Source organism: Psammomys obesus, unplaced genomic scaffold (assembly GCF_907164565.1).
Source record: "Psammomys obesus unplaced genomic scaffold, mPsaObe1.curated_primary_1811, whole genome shotgun sequence".
Lineage (NCBI taxonomy): Eukaryota > Metazoa > Chordata > Mammalia > Rodentia > Muridae > Psammomys > Psammomys obesus.
This window is the reverse complement of record NW_026594462.1, coordinates 2,610,681-2,628,865: the sequence shown is the minus strand read 5'-3', so window position 1 is coordinate 2,628,865 and position 18,185 is coordinate 2,610,681. Positions and strand designations below refer to the sequence as shown.

The window sequence follows — 18,185 nt, the reverse complement described above, 5'->3', positions numbered from 1 at the left end:
TTTTATCATTTCATTCACATTTTTATTGATACAGTGTTTGAAGTAGTTGGTTCTATCACATGAGTTAAAGTACTCAAAATATGAAAAGGCTTGCATGCAAAAATGTTGTTTCTGTCTAAATCTCATGTTTGCTTGACTTACATGTCCTCTCTGCTAGAGACATTTCTTCAGTTGTACAAATGATGCCGAATTCAAACACATATTTTAGATTTTCTGCTGTTCATTCCACCTTTAAAAGCATAATTCTAGGTTATATCCATACATGGTCCTTGGTTGAATGTCAGTCTCAGAAAAGACCCTGTCCCCAGATATATTTGGTCCTTGTGGAGCTCCTGTCCTTTCCCCATCATACTAACTCCCCTTCTTTCATATGATTCCCTGTACTCTGCCGAAGGTTTGGTCATGAGTCTTTGTATCTGCTTTGAAAACACTGCTAGTTAGAATCTTTCAGATGCCTTCTGCGGTAGACTCCTGTCATACGTTCAATGTACATCCCATCTGTCTTTCTAAATGAGGATTGATCATCTTACCCCATGTCCACTCTCTTTTTTAGGTGTATAGATTTCATTATGTTTATCATATCTTATAGGTCTATATAAGTGAGTATATACCGTGTTTGTCTTTCTCCTTCTGGGATATTTCACTCACTGCTCAGATGTAGCCTGTGGTAGCTCAGTAACCAATTGGTTTTCCATAGTGAGGGAAACAAGGACTATTTCTAACAGGAACTCAATGACTGGCTCTTTGACCGCCCCACCCCCCAAGGGAGGAGCAGTCCTGTTAGGCCACAGAGGAGAGCTTTGCAGCCAGTCCTGAAGATACCTGATAAAACAGGATCAGATGAATGGGGAGGAGGTCCCTCCCTATCAGTGGACTTGGAAAGAGACACAGTGGAGATGAGGGAGGGAGGGTGGGATTGGGAGGGAATGAGGGATCGGGACACGGCTGGGATACAGAGTTAATAAAATGTAACTGATAAGAAAAAAATAAAATTAAAAAAGCATAATTCTAAAGACATTAGATATTTGATAACAAATCTAACATTACTTAGACCAGAGTCCTCTAGTTTCATACTTGGACATGCATTCATGTGGTTATATTTCTTCTCCTGTCTGTCACTCCCAGTTAATTCAGCTTGGATATATTGTTTGCTTCATCTTGAGAATAGTGAGTTCCTGGAGAAGACAGAACTACCCTTTCTGGATCTGTTTCTGTTTGACCTATCCTATGCAAACTTACTCACTCATGCAAATACTGGGTGTTTTATAAAAACAGTGCCACCTGTATTATTTACTTGTGTTTCTCAAAAGAGTTTTGTTAAAATTTGCATCAGATTTGGCTCATTTAGTTTTGTGTGTTGTTAGGAGTTCAAATGCTGTGGACATGAAAGATTACTTTATGCACCAAATAAAAAGGTTCTGTGACAGGCAGTGTTCTTAGGATAACTGTGTCTTAGGTGTTTAAATCTAATTTGCATGTGGAATCTAGACCCCTGATTATTAACCCAACTCCATTTACAGTTGATGATGATTTGCATAAAATTGGTCTTCTTGATAGCTTAAGTTATAGTGAGCAAAATGTTAACTCCTTCTAGAGCATGTGCAGCTGTGATTGACTGCCACATAAAAGGCTAATCTAAGCACATTTGGTTTACTGATGCACCTTTTCCAGAAATTCGCTGTGGTATCCTGTCAGGGTATCAGAGAGAGGATATCAGAAAGATGTCTGACAGCTTATCTTTCCTTACTGGAAAAGGGAATAGCAGTGTCATATTCTAGCAGTGGTGCTCTCACATTCTCAATACATGGATCTCATCACAGTGGTTGAATCATTTTAGAAGGCTACCACAGCTTGCCATTTGCTTTATAATTATGGAAGAACATGCACTGATTTTAATGCACTTAATAGTAGCTCTTGCTTTACTGGAGGCTTTATGTTTGCCATGGTCAATGACTTTTTCCCTAGGATGGTCCTTTTTGTAGCGGTTTGCATTTGGGTATATGATTTTTCTTTGTTTTTTGTTGTTGTTGTTTTTTGTTTTTTTAACTAAAAATCTTGTGAGTAATTTCGTGTGTCCAGTGGCCTTGGATTTGTAAAGGCAGAAAGAGTGCACATCTTACATTTTATCTTTTTCCATCTGTTGTTAAAGTACTGTTAAGGCTGGTAAGCATTTCAGGCCACTGAAGAGACCTCTGCATTTGAACAGTTTGATTCTGCAGGTGTCAAAAGTCACCATTGTTTGCAGGACCTTAGGTGGAATACTGTTTTTGCAGTGGTGACCCTTAGTTTCTAAAATCTGTTTCCTTTGTGTGTGTATGGTCTCTATGTCTGTCTTTTGGAATAGAGTTTTTAAATATGATGGTAATTAATACCTAAGCTTTTATGTTTATCTCAAGTAAATCTGAGGATGGTCAGAAATGGAATGAAGACATGCATAGCTCTATTTATCTATGTATTTATCTGTGTATCTATGTATCTGTCTATCTGTTCTGTCTGTCATCAATATATCATCTGTCATCTATCTATAGACATTGATAATATATTAAATAAATTATTCTTTAATAATATTCTTTCTAAACTATAATTTTTTTTATTTTTATTCTAGAGAGCTTCATTTATGTGTACTTTGAAGAATGACCTTATCCACTTGGCCATTTCTTTCTTCCATATTCCCTGCAACATGTCCTCTTTTGAACTTACTGCATTTATTTTTTATTCTGAAACAGTATTCATTTTTTTATCTCATGTTATCAAACACTGTTAATATTTTTAAGCTTGTATTAGATTTATAAAAGTCATTTTATATACATTGTTAGATTTAGGATATACATTATATAGCATGAGTCACACCTGTATAAAACTTAAGATGTTTTCACTCCCATGTTCTGTGTACTGAATGACAAACACTCCTGTTTTCATCTAGATTGATCCCAAATCCCCGGGGGAACTGGCAGTTTTGGTTATATGGCATTGCTAAATCTTTAGTTTTCCTCCTGTCTTGCTTTCCCTGCAGCCTGTGCTTAGGTCAGATTACTGAGAAAATCAGTGTTATTGATGAATGCAGTGCACATGATCATAAAAGCCTTAGTGCCTCTGAGAAGGAGCAGAGACATGTAATTAAATGCAAATGGTGTCAGCTTGTTGAATTTCGAGTTAATGTAGGTTAATCCAATGCTATTGATCAGTTGGGAGTAGCACTGTGTGTGGTCCATCTAGTAAAAATTATAATGATTCTTAATTTTTTTTTCTTGTAGGTAAATTAGTTTGAGGGGAATATTTTTATTTCAAAACTAGTGCTTAAGTGTTGGGCATGGTGATGCATTCTTTTAATCACAGCACTTGGGAAGCACTTGGGAGACAAGTGGCTGTCTGTGAATTTGAGGACAGCCTAGTTTACATAGTGAGTTCCATGCCAGCAAGAGCTAGATAGTGAGACCTTGTTTTGATTTTTTAAAATTATGCTTAAAAATTTAATTTTAAGTTGCATTTACTTATTATTTATTTATTCTGTGTGTGTCGTGTACATGTGTGGATATTGCACATGCACATCAAAGCCAGAAAACCGCTTATGGGATTCTGTTCTCTCTTTCTGCCATGTATATCTGTGGTGTGAAACTCAGGTAGTTAGGCTTCCCAGCATGCACCTTAACCTCTACTAAGCCATTTTGCCAGACTATTCTTGCATTTTTAAGATTTTATTTGTTTTAATGGGTCTTTTGCCTTCGTTTATGTCTGTGTACTATGTGTGTGCAGTGCCAACAGAGGTTTTGAATTTTCTGAAACTGAAGTTACAGATGGTTTTGGCTATCCCATGGGCACTGGGAACTAAACTCAGGTCACTGGGAAGAGGAGCCATTGCTCTTATCTGCTGAGCAGTCTAGCCTTGTGAGGGAGATGGGGCTTGGTGATTTCAAGGACCATCTACAGTTTGAGACAGATGTTTGCTGGAGGGTCCCCATCCCCTCCAATCTGCTCTGGAAGTGGGCTGGCATTTGACTTAGGTAAGGATGATTCATGGATAAATAAGTGTACAAATGGCATGCATCTTAAAAGTCTAAGAAGTGGTTATTGCATTGTAGATTCTAATGGAGAAAAGAGTCTTGACAGCATTTAACTCAATGTTTTACAGCTCAGCAAATCGAGGCTCACATATATGGGAGGCTCGTGCCAAGCCGTGAATGAGTTACTGGCAGCCTGAAAGCCTGGTGCTATTTATTTAACCGAGCGCTTCTCACCGTACTATTCTTTTCCACGTTTATTACTTATACATAATTGTTATTGAGTTGCCAGATGGTTAAACATGATTGAAAAAGCAGTAGGAATACCTAATGGAAAAGTTGATTTCATAATTCCGCTCAAGACCAGGGCTGCTGACAGGCATTAATGACAGTAACTAATATAACGTTGAGGACCTGTCGTATAAAAACCTCTGTGCAGGGCTTTACATGTACCTACATGTAATCTTCCAAAGAGATCTGTGGGCAAGACAGCTTATACTACTGTTTTGTAGATACAAATATGAGGGGCTGAAGTAATTCGCTAAAGGCGCTTACCTGCCTAGCGTGGGAGCATGTTTGAACTCCTACCATGTCTTCGTACTGCCCACTTGGATCCATCAGCACAAAGGGGACACTGAACAAATCTAAAGCCCCTTTTAACTAATGATCAGTGACTACTAGATTTTAGCTTGAAAAAAAATTGTTTATTTTTCTTTTCTTTTCCCCCAACACCCCAATCTAAGGCCTGAATTCAGGGCCTTGTGCTTGCCAGGTAAGTGTTCTGACCACTGAGTTAAATCACCTACCCCTATTTACTATTTTTAAATTTTTCTTTTCCATTATCATCTGAAAGTCAATTTCTATAATATTTCTGCTTCTAAGACTCCCTTTGTGAGGGCGTATGTTTGTGTGTGTGGTATGTATGTGTCTGTCTAATTACTTGCATGTGTATGAAAGTAGGCATGTACATGTTGATGTTGGGAGTCCAGAGGTTGATGTGCCGTGTATCCCTTGATTGCTCTCTACTTTATTTACCGAGGCAGGGTTTCTGACTTAGGCTGGATTCTCCAGTTCAGGCACTCGAAGCTAGCTGTCTTGCTCTCTGGATCCCATCCCTGCTTCACTGGCATTGGAATTGCAGCTAACATGCCTGCAATTTAATGTGTTTGCTGATAGGTTCTAGTACTTGGGAAAGTGGTACAGGAGGACCATAAGTTTGAGGCTAGTCTTGCCTATATAGCAAGATGTTTTGTCAAACAGCACAATGGAAACACACACACACACACACACACACACACACACACACGGAAACCAAAAACCAAAATTCAGTTAAACAAAAGATCACTCAACAAAAAATATATCTCAAGGACTGAAAGCCAGTGAACAGGTCACCCAATTTATTGTTGTGTCTTGAGGACTGGTAGCAGGAATAAGTCACCCCAATTTGTGATTGTATTTTGTGGGCTAATAGCAAGTAAACAGGTTACCTGCAATTTCTGATTGTATCTCAAGGACTGATGGCAGGGAACATGTCATCTCATTTTTTGATTGTGTCTCAAGTGATGACAGGAAACAGTTCACCCTGGTTTTTGAGTGTATTTCAACTGATATCATGGAACCGGTCACCTCAATTTCTGATTGTTTTTTGAGGACTGATGGCAGGAGCAGATCTTCCTGATATCTGACTCTTTCTTGAAGACCAGTGGGAGGGAACTGGTAACCCTGAGTTTGTTTGGAAGACTGGAATACTTGCCCACTCTTATTTCCCTGCATTTCCTCCTTTTGTGTACTTCTTTAGAGGTCACACAGTGGTAGAGTCAGTGAGCTTACATGCTGCCTTAATTTCTTGGTGTGTCAGTGGCATGGGTTGTTTTTAGAGCTCTGAGGTGCTATGTTCTTCTCATCCCCCTCAGTCTCTGTGGTGATTTCTTTTGGCCATGCTATTTGTATGTTGTCTAATCAGAAGAGGGTAATGTTCAGCTTCTGAATGCAGGGATGAGAATTCACTGCCATAATTTCCATAGCAGTTATGTCTCAGAGAAGTGCAGATATTGGGAGCGACTTTCATTGTTCCCACTGAGTTTGGAAATCTGGAAGATCAAAGGGTGTGCTCAATGTAAAAAAAAAAAAAAAGAAATCACCTATCTTCTCCTTTTTTCCTTTATCTGTCTCTGACAACTAGCAGTAAGAACATCAACAGAGAACTCTTGATCTGCTGTTGGGCCTTGAGAGATACCAAGTGAGCCAAGACACATTTGTTTCTTGTCATGAGTTTTCTGACCCATTTTGCCATGAACAATAGTAATCTGTTATTGGAGAGAAGTGGTCTATAGGAGACTAAGCTTGGCCGGGTCTGGAAGTGAGTTCTAAGGTGTGACTCAGACCCTTTGCTGCCTGCTGCCATCCTATTTCTCCCTTTCATTCAGCTCATGCCTATGATGTCCTGAGATGCTGCCATGACAGTTGACTGAAGAAGAGAAAAGCTTGAGTAGATACCACAGCACCAAAGTTCCTCACAAGGCTGACCATGAAGGACAGTGTCAAAGGAAGTGCTCCCCATTGGCAGAACTTGGAACAGTTTAGGTCTTTCCCTTTTTCTGGAGTCAGAAAAGATTGGACAGATAAAAAATCTACAGTGATTAACGGACATTTACTAATTTTTTTTCTGTATGATCAGAGATTATGAACAAATAAAAATTGAGGCTTGGTGACAGTTAAATGTAAAGGAAAGAGAAGGTGTGAAGAAGGGCTCTCTGCAGCGTGCTGTGTAGACAGTAGTCCTCTTTCTCCAGCCATCTTAGGGTTTACTCAATGGGCCCATGAATAAATGGCTGTGCTGGCAGTGGTGAAAGCTATTCATGGGTTCAACAATACAGACTATTGTTAGTGTTGAAATAAGGCTGACCTGGCTAATGTTACTGCTGAGTGCCTACTCTGCCAACTGTAGAGTCCCATCATTGAGTCCCTGGTGTGACACCATTCTCTGAGGGAAGCAGCCAGCCATCTGTTGGTGGTTAATTATATTGGACCTTTTCCATCACAGGGAAGGAAAGATACATCTTTACTAGAATAATCATCTATTCTGCATATGGCTTTTCCTCCTTTACTTAGCTAGAAGAGTTCTGTCAGCATCATTAGCTGTGGATTCAGAAATCGTTATTCACTCTTAGGGCATTCTGCATTGTATTCCTCCTGTCCAAAGAGGTTGATCTATAGCACAGTGCCAGTTGAAAGGTGGTACTTTGAAAGGATGTTCTTGCTTTTTAGGATGTCGTGTACACTTTTAATCAGAGACCATTGCATGTGTTGTCTCTCTAGGAATCATAATTCATGGCTTGGAGGATCAGAGGGTAAAAATTAGAGTTACGTATGATTTTACTTAGTGAGCCATGTTATGATTTGATCCTTTTCCCACTGAAGGCTTTTGTACTGAATGAAGCCTTAGTCCCTACTCTGTGGCACTAATTTGGGAGGTTCTGGAAACTAGGAGGTGGTGCCTACCTGGGAAAGTAGTTCACTGGGGACATATCTTCAGGGCTGTGTATTGTCTGCCCTGTTCTCTGCCTCTGTGTTTTTCTGGCTCCTGTCCAGCATGTGGGTGCACAGCCTCATATGTACTCTGGCTGTTGGGATATACTGCCTCATTGCAGGCATAGAGATAGGGACTGAGTGACCGTGGAGCGAAAGCTCTGAGGCTTATGGATACAAATAACATTTCTTTTCCTTGTTTATGTCTGAAACCTTTCATGCTGATGAAAGTCTGAGTACCCAAACTTGCTTGGCATGGCTTCCGCTTTCTGCCATGTCAGCACTGACCTCTGCTGTCTGGCAGGTCGTGGTCCTGAAAGGGAGAATGCTTCCATGGAGAGAATGGTGGTTCTGTGGGATTGGAAGGTGAGGCTGCTCTTTGCCTGTTTGGGTTCATGCCCCAGTGAATCAGCAGTGAACTGCTGCAACAACCAAAGCCAGTTTACTTAGGAGAATGAGTGATCATGATTGATGATCAACGGAGAGTTGAGTTTTTGTTGTTTGGTGTTACCAGGGAGATGATGTGTGGACATGGAATTCTCTGGGTACCTCTTAGTACTTCCATCCCCAATCTTAAAGGTTAACAGAAAATTTCATCAGTCAAAAAAGGACTGACTCACATCTTTGGAGAATAAAGTTCTCTCTGCCAGTTGAAGAAACAGAACAACTTGGTTTCATCTTTAGAGAGCCTCAGCTGGGATTGGTTCCTACCCTTTTGAGTATCCTATAAGTCTGCACTTAATATTTGAGTGTATTTAGCACATAGTTATAATAATGTACCCATGGTTTAATCTGTGAATTCTAATGTGTTTTGTCAATCTGGGTCACCTGTTTATTGATTTTTCTTCTCATTTTGAGATAATGTTTTCCTTTTCTTGTCATGCATGTTAGATTTAAAACAAATATAACTTTTTTTCTTATAGGTATTTTCGTACCTATTATGCATATTCTTGAGTTCTGCTCTGGGTCATAGTTAAGTTACTTAGATATGCTTGTTCCTTTTGCATGTAATAAGAATTGTGCTCAGGCAGCACCGATTATTCCCTTGTACTGAGGTAAGATGCTTTTGTGTACTACCTGGTGGCCCATGTTTCACCAAATTTCCCAGTTGGCTGAAAGAGCAGGTACCTGGTGAAGGCTGTGCACCATCACCTCCATTCTCTCTGTGTGTTTGTATATATCTTAGCATGCTATGGAGTCCAGAGATATCTTCTTAATTATTGTTTATTTACTGAGGAAGGATGTCTCACTGAATCATAAACTGACCAATATAGTTAGTATACTCACTTTACCCTCAGGATTCCCTGTCTCTGTTTTGTGAGCTTTGGGATTACAGAGGTTCATGGTAGCTCAGCTTTTATGTGGGTCTGGGGACCTGAATCTGAACCTCAAGCTTGTACTGTGAACCTTTTGTCCACTAACTTTATCTCTTCAGTATATTCAGCTAAGTCTGGAAAAAAGTCAAGGCTTGGGCATCACGGAGCTCATTCCTCATTGTCTTCCATCTCTTGGGGTTACTGTCAACTTCACGCTCTTGAAAACCACTGTATTATGTTTTGCTTGTTTTATTTTTTTATGCTGTTGTTTAAATGCAACATTTGAGATCATGTATTTACACAGCTCTTAATAGGCTAAGCTCAAACAGAAAAAAAATTAGAAAGTTGAAACATTTCTGCAAAATAGGAACCTGTTTGTTATTGTTTAGCACTACTTCTTAATTATGCTTTTTGGAAGACTTGTCTCTCTAGAGTCTTATAAATAGTAGATCACAAGGAAGGGAAAAACCAGGTGAGATCGACCCATGTGCCTCTGTAGGTTTGTAGAACCAGAGAAGCTGAGTATGTAGAATTTCAAGGTCTGAGGGAAATCTGGGACTAGACTCTCTAAGCTCCAGAGAATCATCTGTAAATAGATACAGCTGAGAGAGGTGCAGAATCCAGAGCTGAATTTGAAGCTCAGCATTCCTCAGGTCTTGTCTTAAAGGATGTGTTTCTGTGTTTGTTACTTATTGATTGGAGGTCTTCTCAGTGCTTGTTGGAAAATTTATCAGGCTGAGTATGTTGGTCCTCAGATGCTGCCGAGAGGCTGCTTGTGAAACGGGAAGAAAACTAACCTTATAAGAAGCTTCACATATTCTAGTTCAACTCAGGGTGAAAATTGTAAAACTCCATGCTTGCCCATGAGGTTTTGATGGCTGTCCTGGTTGCTTGTGAGTGTTAGGAATTTGGGGTTCATTTATTGGGCTGTCTTTTGCCTGACCAGATGCCATGATGAGCTTTGCATGCGTTATCTCATTTTGTCCTCTTAACAAATCCTGCTAGATGTATGGTGGTATTCTCATTTCAAAAAATGGAGACTCTGAGACTATTCATTGACTTTGGTCAATGGGATTGGATCTGGAACTTTTGACTCCTGGGCAGATGTTTTCTGTGTCCTCACACACATGGATGCCTTTCCTGGTAGTCATAGATAAAGATTCTTGTCCTTAAATGAGACAGCAGCAGCAGAAGTGGAAGCTGTTCTATGTCACTGGGTATTACAGGTTAGAGGGGAGTCCAGGCTGTGTGGGTTGTGTAGACGAGGTTTCCCGGGTACTGTTGTTCTGCCTGAAGGGATTCTCCTGAAATACCTGCACTTACTTTGTTGAAATGGTCACATGTTTTAAAATAAGATTGTTTCCTAGTTTTAAGTGCATATTTTATCAGTTAATTATGCTGTGTGGCTAAATGTTCTGTAGACTACAATAGATTTTTTTTTTTTTTTTTTTTTTTTGGTGTTTTTTGAGGCATGGTTCATCTGTAATAGCCTTGGCTGTCCTGGGCTAGATTTATAGACCAGGCTGGCCTCAAACTCACAGAGATTTGCTGGTTTCTGCCTCCTGAGTGCTGGGATTAACAGTGCGTGCCACCATACCTGGCTAGAATAGATTTTTATGTTGTAAAAATAAAAACTGGGAGATACATTGTTAACATCAGACAGTACTATCTCGGCCAAAATTGCAGTGTAGCCCTACGAAAGTTAGATTCTTATGACAAATTTGACAACACATAATGCCATGTATTTTCTTTTGTGCATTTTCTTTGGCCCAGCTTTCTTAGAATAAGGTTAAGTTGGATATATCCAATGTCTGTTTGAATAATTTTTTTCTTTCAGCTTGCTGCATTATTAAGAATGTTAGACAATGGCTTACTGAGATAGCTTTTTCTTTGAGAGAGTTTTGCCGTGGGGCCAACCCTTGCTCTAATTTCTGCGACAGCCATCCTCCTTACTAATGGAGTTATAGACATGTACCACCATGCCCCAGCTTCTGAGATAATGGTTAATAGAGAAATAACTCAAATTACTTTAAATCTGAATTATATTTTGTTGTTCCTCAAAGAATTAATGTGTGCATAATAGTTGCTAAAATACCATCATTTGGACAGGTAAAAGTTTGCTGAGGAGAGAATTGAATGTTTGTTTTGCAAGCTATATCATTACTTTAAGTAACGTCTGAGGCTTGTAGCCAAGGTGGAGACAGTTCATGGCACTAATGGAGATGGGCCCTCCTGGGCTCTAAGTGTGAAGGTAGCGTGTGTGCTTTGTACCTTAAGGAAGCTGGGAAGGAGCTGAGTGTCTGTCTCTGCTTTTCAGCCTTTTATGGTTTTGTCCTGGTTCCATGGTACTTTCAGCTTATATAACTGCACTATATTGTGTCTCCCATCAAAAAACAGACAGATAAGTGAAATCCAGTGTGTTGTATCCTTGACAAGAGCACTGTTTTGTTACTGACATATGGTTCGTCATTAGTTTTATTCAGTACCATACCTTCCTCAGTTAATGGCACCATCTGTTAAAACTATGGCTGATACCAGTAGAGAGGAGCCAATTATCTTTTTGTTTGTGAGCATGGGCTAGATGAGACTATGTCTGAGGTTTCTGCAGTCAAGTACTTTACAGCTGGTTTAGTCAAACAGTTGGAGCTGGGGCTGCCTTGGGAAACCAGATCAGGAAAGAACATGAGAATGCTTGTCTAGTTCATGTACTCTCAGCAAGGGCAGCACAGTATAAAAGTAAATATAATAATTAAGTTATTAAAAAGGTTTTCATGATATGCTTTGTATGTAGTGCTATTAAACTATTGGTGTTCTGATCACAGCTGTCATATTGAGAGCTAGTAAAGGACTTTTTGCATTGAGGCCAAATCTTTACAAGAATGATGTCTCATAGGCGTCTTCTTTTTTTTGGTATGTGTGTAGATTTGGGACAATATTATGGAAATAAACACTGAGGTTGTCAGACATTATTTGCAGGAAAATGGGTAGAACTTGGGGAGCATCATATTAGATTAAATAATCCAGAATCAGAAAAAATTATGTATATTTTCTCTCATGCGCAGAACCCAGATTAAAAAATAGACACGGAGTAGAAGAGGTTCTGTGTGGGAAGAGGGGACGGTGTTAGCAGGGTTTGGGGGGAGGATAAGAAAGAATCAAGGGGGTGAAGTGTCTGTTTGAAAACGTCATAATGGGACCTGAAGTGATGACCCAGCAGTTAAAAGAGCAGATTGCTTTTCTAGAGGAACTGAGTTTGATTCCAAGCACCCACATAGCCAACCCAAACTATCTGTAACTCTAGTTACACAGAACCATGTCATTTTCTGGCCTCCCTGGCATCAGGCATGTACACTGTGCACAGACTTATATTCAGGCAAATTGAACACACAGATAACAACAGCAGCAACAATAACAATAATAAATAATATTAAAAAAGAAAATGTCATGATAAAATCTATTAATTTATAAAATTAATATATGCTAAAAAGGTAGCACTTGGTCACAGAGAATGTCACTGTTTGGTTTATGATATTATGTTAAAAATGAACACAGATGGTAATGGTGATACATGCCTATAATCCCAGTACTTGCAGTCTGAAGCAAGGTAGTTGAAAGGAGTTTGGGGCCAGCCTAGAGTGCATAGTGAGTTTTAGGCTAGCCAGGGCCGTAGAGTGAGATCCTAGTTTAAAACAAAAATGCTTTTTTAGCAAAAAATGGATGTTAATAATGGATTTTATATCTGTGACTCCATACCTTCCTCTGACTTGGAGTAATAAAGTTTTGTGCTTTATTGTGAGTTTGTAACAGATTTCCTAGCCTTATGAGTGACACTTTTTAAAATTACAGACCTCTTGCTAGGTGTGGTAGAGGCAATTGGGGTGTAATTATCTTCCACTATCCCCATCTAGCCTCTTGGGACACTTTAAAACAAATAGTGATGACTTTGAAATTGTGTTTGGATGTGTTTTTAATATATTTTTCCCCTCCATTCAGGTCCAGACTTATGATAAGAACAGCAACCCCTTTCAGAACAGGCTTTCCCTTTTCTCCTTCCCCTCTCTGATCTCCCTTTTTATCTTTTGCAGAACTAGCTCTTAGCTAGATCATGAATCAGAAGTTAACATCTATGATGTAGGAGAATATGGCAAAAATCTCAACTTTGTTTACTGTAGGATCTAGTATTTAAATAATTCTTTCAGAAAAGCTCTAGGGTAGTAAATTCTGTTCTTTTGAATACCTGGAAATGTTTTATACCTGTTGGGGTTAGGTCTAAAGTTTTAGATTAAATTTCTGTCAGAACTTCGGGGTTTTCATTGTTTTGTGAACTTATTCTTATATTTAAGAGGCTGTGCCTGGCAACCTGGCTCAGCAATGGAGAGTGCTTACGGCTCTTGCAGAGGACTGGAGCAGATTCCAGTACTTACGTTGTGCAGCTTACAACCATCTGTCACTCCATCTCCAAGGAATCCAATGAGGGATGTGAGTAGAGGGAGAAGTTAAGAAAAGTTTGGTGTCTGACTCCCCACTCCCTTCTTGTGTAAATATATATTTTTCTTTTTTCTAAAGGTCTTTGGGCTCTTGTCTAGCTTTTGTTATATGAGATAAACAGAGGGATTTCCAGTGTTGGTAGAATTTTCAGCTATACTGTACATGAAAGTTTTGGAAGTTTGAAAGTTTTTCTTAATGTGCTCTATTTCCCCATCTTTTAAAATATGTACATATGGGTGTGAATGAACATGTATGTGCTAGGGTCTGAGGTTGACATTAGGTGTCTTCTTCAATTGTTCTCTACCTACACACTGAGGCAGGACTCTCTACCTTGGGCCTGGACCTCACCGGTAGGGCTGATCTCACCAGTGAGCTTGCTCTAGGATCCCCATCTTTATATTCTCTGCACTGGTGAAAGCTTTCCCTACTGATATACCTCTTCAACCCTCATGTCATTGTTTTATGTATGTATTTCTGATGTCTGTTGGCTTGGCAGCCTGGTCCTCTCTGGCTTTACCCTTTCTTTACATTTGCTTTCTGGAATTCCTTGACTATGGCATACCAAAATCTAACTGGTTGCAGTTATCATTTCTGTGTGCTTAGTATTCCATGTACACTTGAGTTATGTCTCAAAAAATCTGTGTTGCAGGTATGTAATGAAGACTACCCTCATTTTTTTTTTTTTTTAGCATTGTCTAGTGTTATTTATTTTGACCCTTTACCACCGTGTGTGTGTGTGTGTGTGTGTGTGTGTGTGTGTGTGTGTATGCAAAAGTGCCTGTGGAGGCCCTGGAGCTGGAGTTACAAGTGGCTGTGGATGCTGGGAATGGAATTCAGGCCCTCTATAACAGCAGTACCTGCTCGTAACCACTGAAGCATCTCTGCACCTCCACAGTGTTATTTGTATTTGAGGATGACTGTGTATTGCCATTAGTGACTTATGCTTCTGAAAGCCTTCCATGTTCTGTTGTTGCTGTCCTTCTCTTACCTGTGTTTTGTTTTCCTAGCCTGCTTTCTTGCTAGGGAAAGCACTTTATTTTTATTTTTTAAAGTTCCCACTTGCCCACTCCACAGTGATTTTCTTCTCCTCAGAACTGTCAATCATTTTGCTTTAATTCAGAGAAAAATCACAGGTAAACCACATGTTATTTCTTGCACATCTGTACCTATGTGCTAGAATGCTGGACAGCTGCTTGTGAGTGCCCTCTTAGTGGTGCCAGGGAAAGGAAGGCAGATAGTAAAGGTTATTTTAAAGTGGGAAATGTATTTCAGAAGCTAATGGTGTTACTGTGGTCTCTTGGATAAAGAAGGGTTTCCTTGTAACTGAAGGCTGACACATTTGTTTCATGTTTCAGACTAAAATTAATAATGTAGATAGCTAAGACTGATGTTTTAAATTCTATATTTTTGCATCAAAATAACACAGGCAATGAAATTTTCTGAAGGCATATTTAATTTACAGAATATAAATTCAAAAGAATCTGAAGGAATGGCTAGCAAGAGAGTGAATGAACTGGAGATCATCATGGTAGGGCTCTTGCCCACCTAGCATGTACCAGACTCTGGGTTTCAGTACCCAGCAGGCTCAGTGATTTGTTCTAAGTGTGCGTGTTCTATTTTTAAAGTACTGCCGTGTTCCATTGTATCAGTGGAGCATAGTGCTAACCAATCCTTTCTTTCTGGACTTCATGTTTCTTCTCTTTTGCTATTACCAGTGATCCTGAAGTGATTCTTATGTCTTTGTATGTAGGTATGATAGGTAGGTGTCATTTTGCACACATGTAACTAGATCTTTGGAGTAAATACCTGAAAGTGTAATAACTGGCTTCAATGCATGTAAAATTATAATTTTCCTAGGTGTGTTGCTTTCTGTAGAGAGTGTATTAATTTAACTTCTATCAGCAATGCATGAGATTGTTTTTCCCTAGAGCCTAGCCAACATACCACATTGTGAACCTTTTTGATTTTTACTAATCTGATGAATGAAAAATGGTGTCTTAGCGACTTTTAATTTGCATATCTCATAAGAATATTTAACTTCCTTTTCTATGACCTATTCATAGCCTTTTATTATTGTCTTATTGAGATAGTGGTTACTAGTTTGTATATACTCTCACAGGGACATTAGCTTGCCATGAGACAGCACTTTTTTTTTTGTTTTGTTTTTTGTTTTGTTTTGGTTTTTTTTTTTTTTTTTTGTATTTTATTTTTTTCTTATCAGTTACATTTTATTAACTCTGTACCCCAGCCATGTCCCGATCCCTCATTCCCTCCCAGTCCCTCCCTCCCTCCCTCCTCTCCACCGTGCCCCTTGCCAAGTCCACTGATAGGGGGGAACCTCCTCCCCATTCATCTGATCCTGTTTTATCAGGTATCTTCAGGACTGGCTGCAAAGCTCTCCTCTGTGGCCTAACAGGACTGCTCCTCCCTTGGGGGGTGGGGAGGCCAAAGAGCCAGTCATTGAGTTCCGAGACAGCACTTTTTATTCTTTTATTTTGTTTATGGTTGCTTTTTCTGTGAAGGAAGTTACTTTCTTTTTTACACAGCTGTTTTCAAATTAATTAATTAATTAATTAATTAGTTAATTAATTAATTAATTTTAAAACTCTAGATGAAAGCACACACCCTGCTTTTGTCCCTGCTATTATTCTAATGTTTTCATTTTCTTACATTTAAATCAGTTACATGGAATTCACTCTGATTTACAGGTGATGGATGGACCTGCTCTCATTTTCCCAGATGACTAATCATTTCTCCTGATACCATTTATTGAGTAATCTATCTTTCTTCCTCTAATTTGAAATGCCACTATTATCATACCCAGAATTCCTAAGTATATTTGTATTCTTTCTTCTTTCAGAGCTGCTAGCTTATTATGAAAATGTTTAGTCTCACACAAGAGGAGGAACTCATTCCTGAAGCTCTCTTGTCCCCTCCTCAGGAGATCCAGTCATTAACTCTATTAATACTGTTTCTTTCCTTTTGCTATTATTTTGATCTTACTTTAGGTTGGTCCTGAATTCCAACTTCTTGCCTCCCTTGGATGCCTGGGATTGTAGGCCTGTTCTACCACACCTTGTCATTTATATTCTTGTTGAAGGATTTCTGTGGATGTGTATGCTATAAGTGCATGTGTGGGCGGTATGCTGTGGTATGTGTGTGGTATCAGCCTTCATCTTGCTCTATCTTCTTTGAGACTGGATCTTTATTTGTGTAGGTCAGGCCAGCTGGTCCATGAGTGTGCAGGGATTCTCGTGTCTCCACCTTCTGTCTTGCCATAGGTCCAATAGGATGCAGCTGTGCACTACTCCATCTTGCCTTTCCTGGAGATTCAGACTCAGGTCATCATGCTTACCCTGCAGGCACTTTGTCTTTCGAACTATCTCTCTAGCTCCTGTTTAAAGATTTTTAAGTAATTGTAGATATTGTGCCATTAGTTACTCTTATTCTTGTAGATATTACTTTAAAATATATATATTTTAAATGGTAGGTTAAGTGTTTGTCTTATTGATTCTAATTAAAGAGAAAAGCCCTTGGTGACTTATTTGGAATGCCTTCCAGTAGAAAGCAGCTATTTCAGGAGACGATATACTATACTAGCCCTTTAACTATTTAGTGTTGTGCCAGGAAGCTTTTCCCTGAATTCATGCGTCTAATCCCAGCACTCAGGGGAGGCAGAGGCAAGCAGATCTTTGTGAGTTTAAGGCCAGCCTTGTTTACAAAGCAAGTCCAGGACAGCCAAGGCTGTACAGTGATGTCTTAAAAAACAAAAAAGAAAACAACAACAACAACAATAAAAAAGAATCCTAAAGAAATGAAGCATCTATACTATTTAGGCATTTATATCATGCAGACTGAATCCTGGCTGCCATTTATTTGCCTCTGTTGTCTTTATTCTTCATGATATGCACACATAGTGAACGTTGTTCATAGAGATAGATGCTATTACTGTGGCTCCAGAAGTTCTGTGTCCTGGTGCAGGCTTCCCGTCTGGGATGTCATCAAACGAGGATTTGAAGTCACATGTATGTACACGTTCATATATGTACATTTCTGTACCAATGTGAACTTGAGTTCATTGTAACTTCTGCAACCTAAGTAACTCCTGTCTGTATGTAAAAGCATTCTGACAGCTCATTCCAGTCACAGCAGATCCCTTTTCTGTTGTTTAGTCTAGGACTCAGATTTAGGAGGACATTGTTTACCCTTCCTCATGTAAAGGAGGGGTCTTTTCCATTCCTGACCTTTTTTATGCTTCTCTGGTTGTCTTATTTACATAGGTCTTCTTCTTTGCCCTAAATCACGTGTTCCTGGGTAGTTGTTCCCTAACTCATATTTCTTACTCATATATTTGAAATTTCACGTTATTTTTCACAATGATTGTATCATATTGATTGAGGAATTGAGTATTTTGCCTATCCAGCTTTTCATTGTTGTTGTTGTGAGGGTTTTTGTTGACAAAGAGGATTAGATGACACTTGATTGGTTATAGAAATTTTTTGTGGTGATTTTATTTTTTTGTTTAGTTTATTGAGTTTTGAGAAAGAGAATTTATGATTTTATATTCTGTGATTTTTAACTTTGAGGCTTGAAAAAAATCCACCTAAAACCTTTTCTACTCTTATCTGGCTGCCTCTCCAGATTTATTATGTCTGTTTAAATACAGTCATAGTGTCTGATTGTTATCTGACCTGCCATCCAGCAAAACTCTTTTACTTTATAGATGAAGCAACATAATTGGCTATTATTTCCATTAGAAGTGATTTAAAAAAAAAATCAAACAAAGAAGAAACCACTTAGTTGCTATTGCCAGCCTTTTTCATTAAGATGTTTTTGTGCCTTGCATGTTCACGGT

General features: G+C 39.1%; 1 protein-coding gene across 3 annotated transcripts in view; it reads left to right on the top strand.

Annotated features, from left to right (window-relative positions):
- The window catches only part of Cdkal1 (CDK5 regulatory subunit associated protein 1 like 1), a 572,332-nt gene that overhangs the window by 51,737 nt on the left and 502,410 nt on the right, over window positions 1–18,185 (top strand). The window lies entirely within an intron of this gene.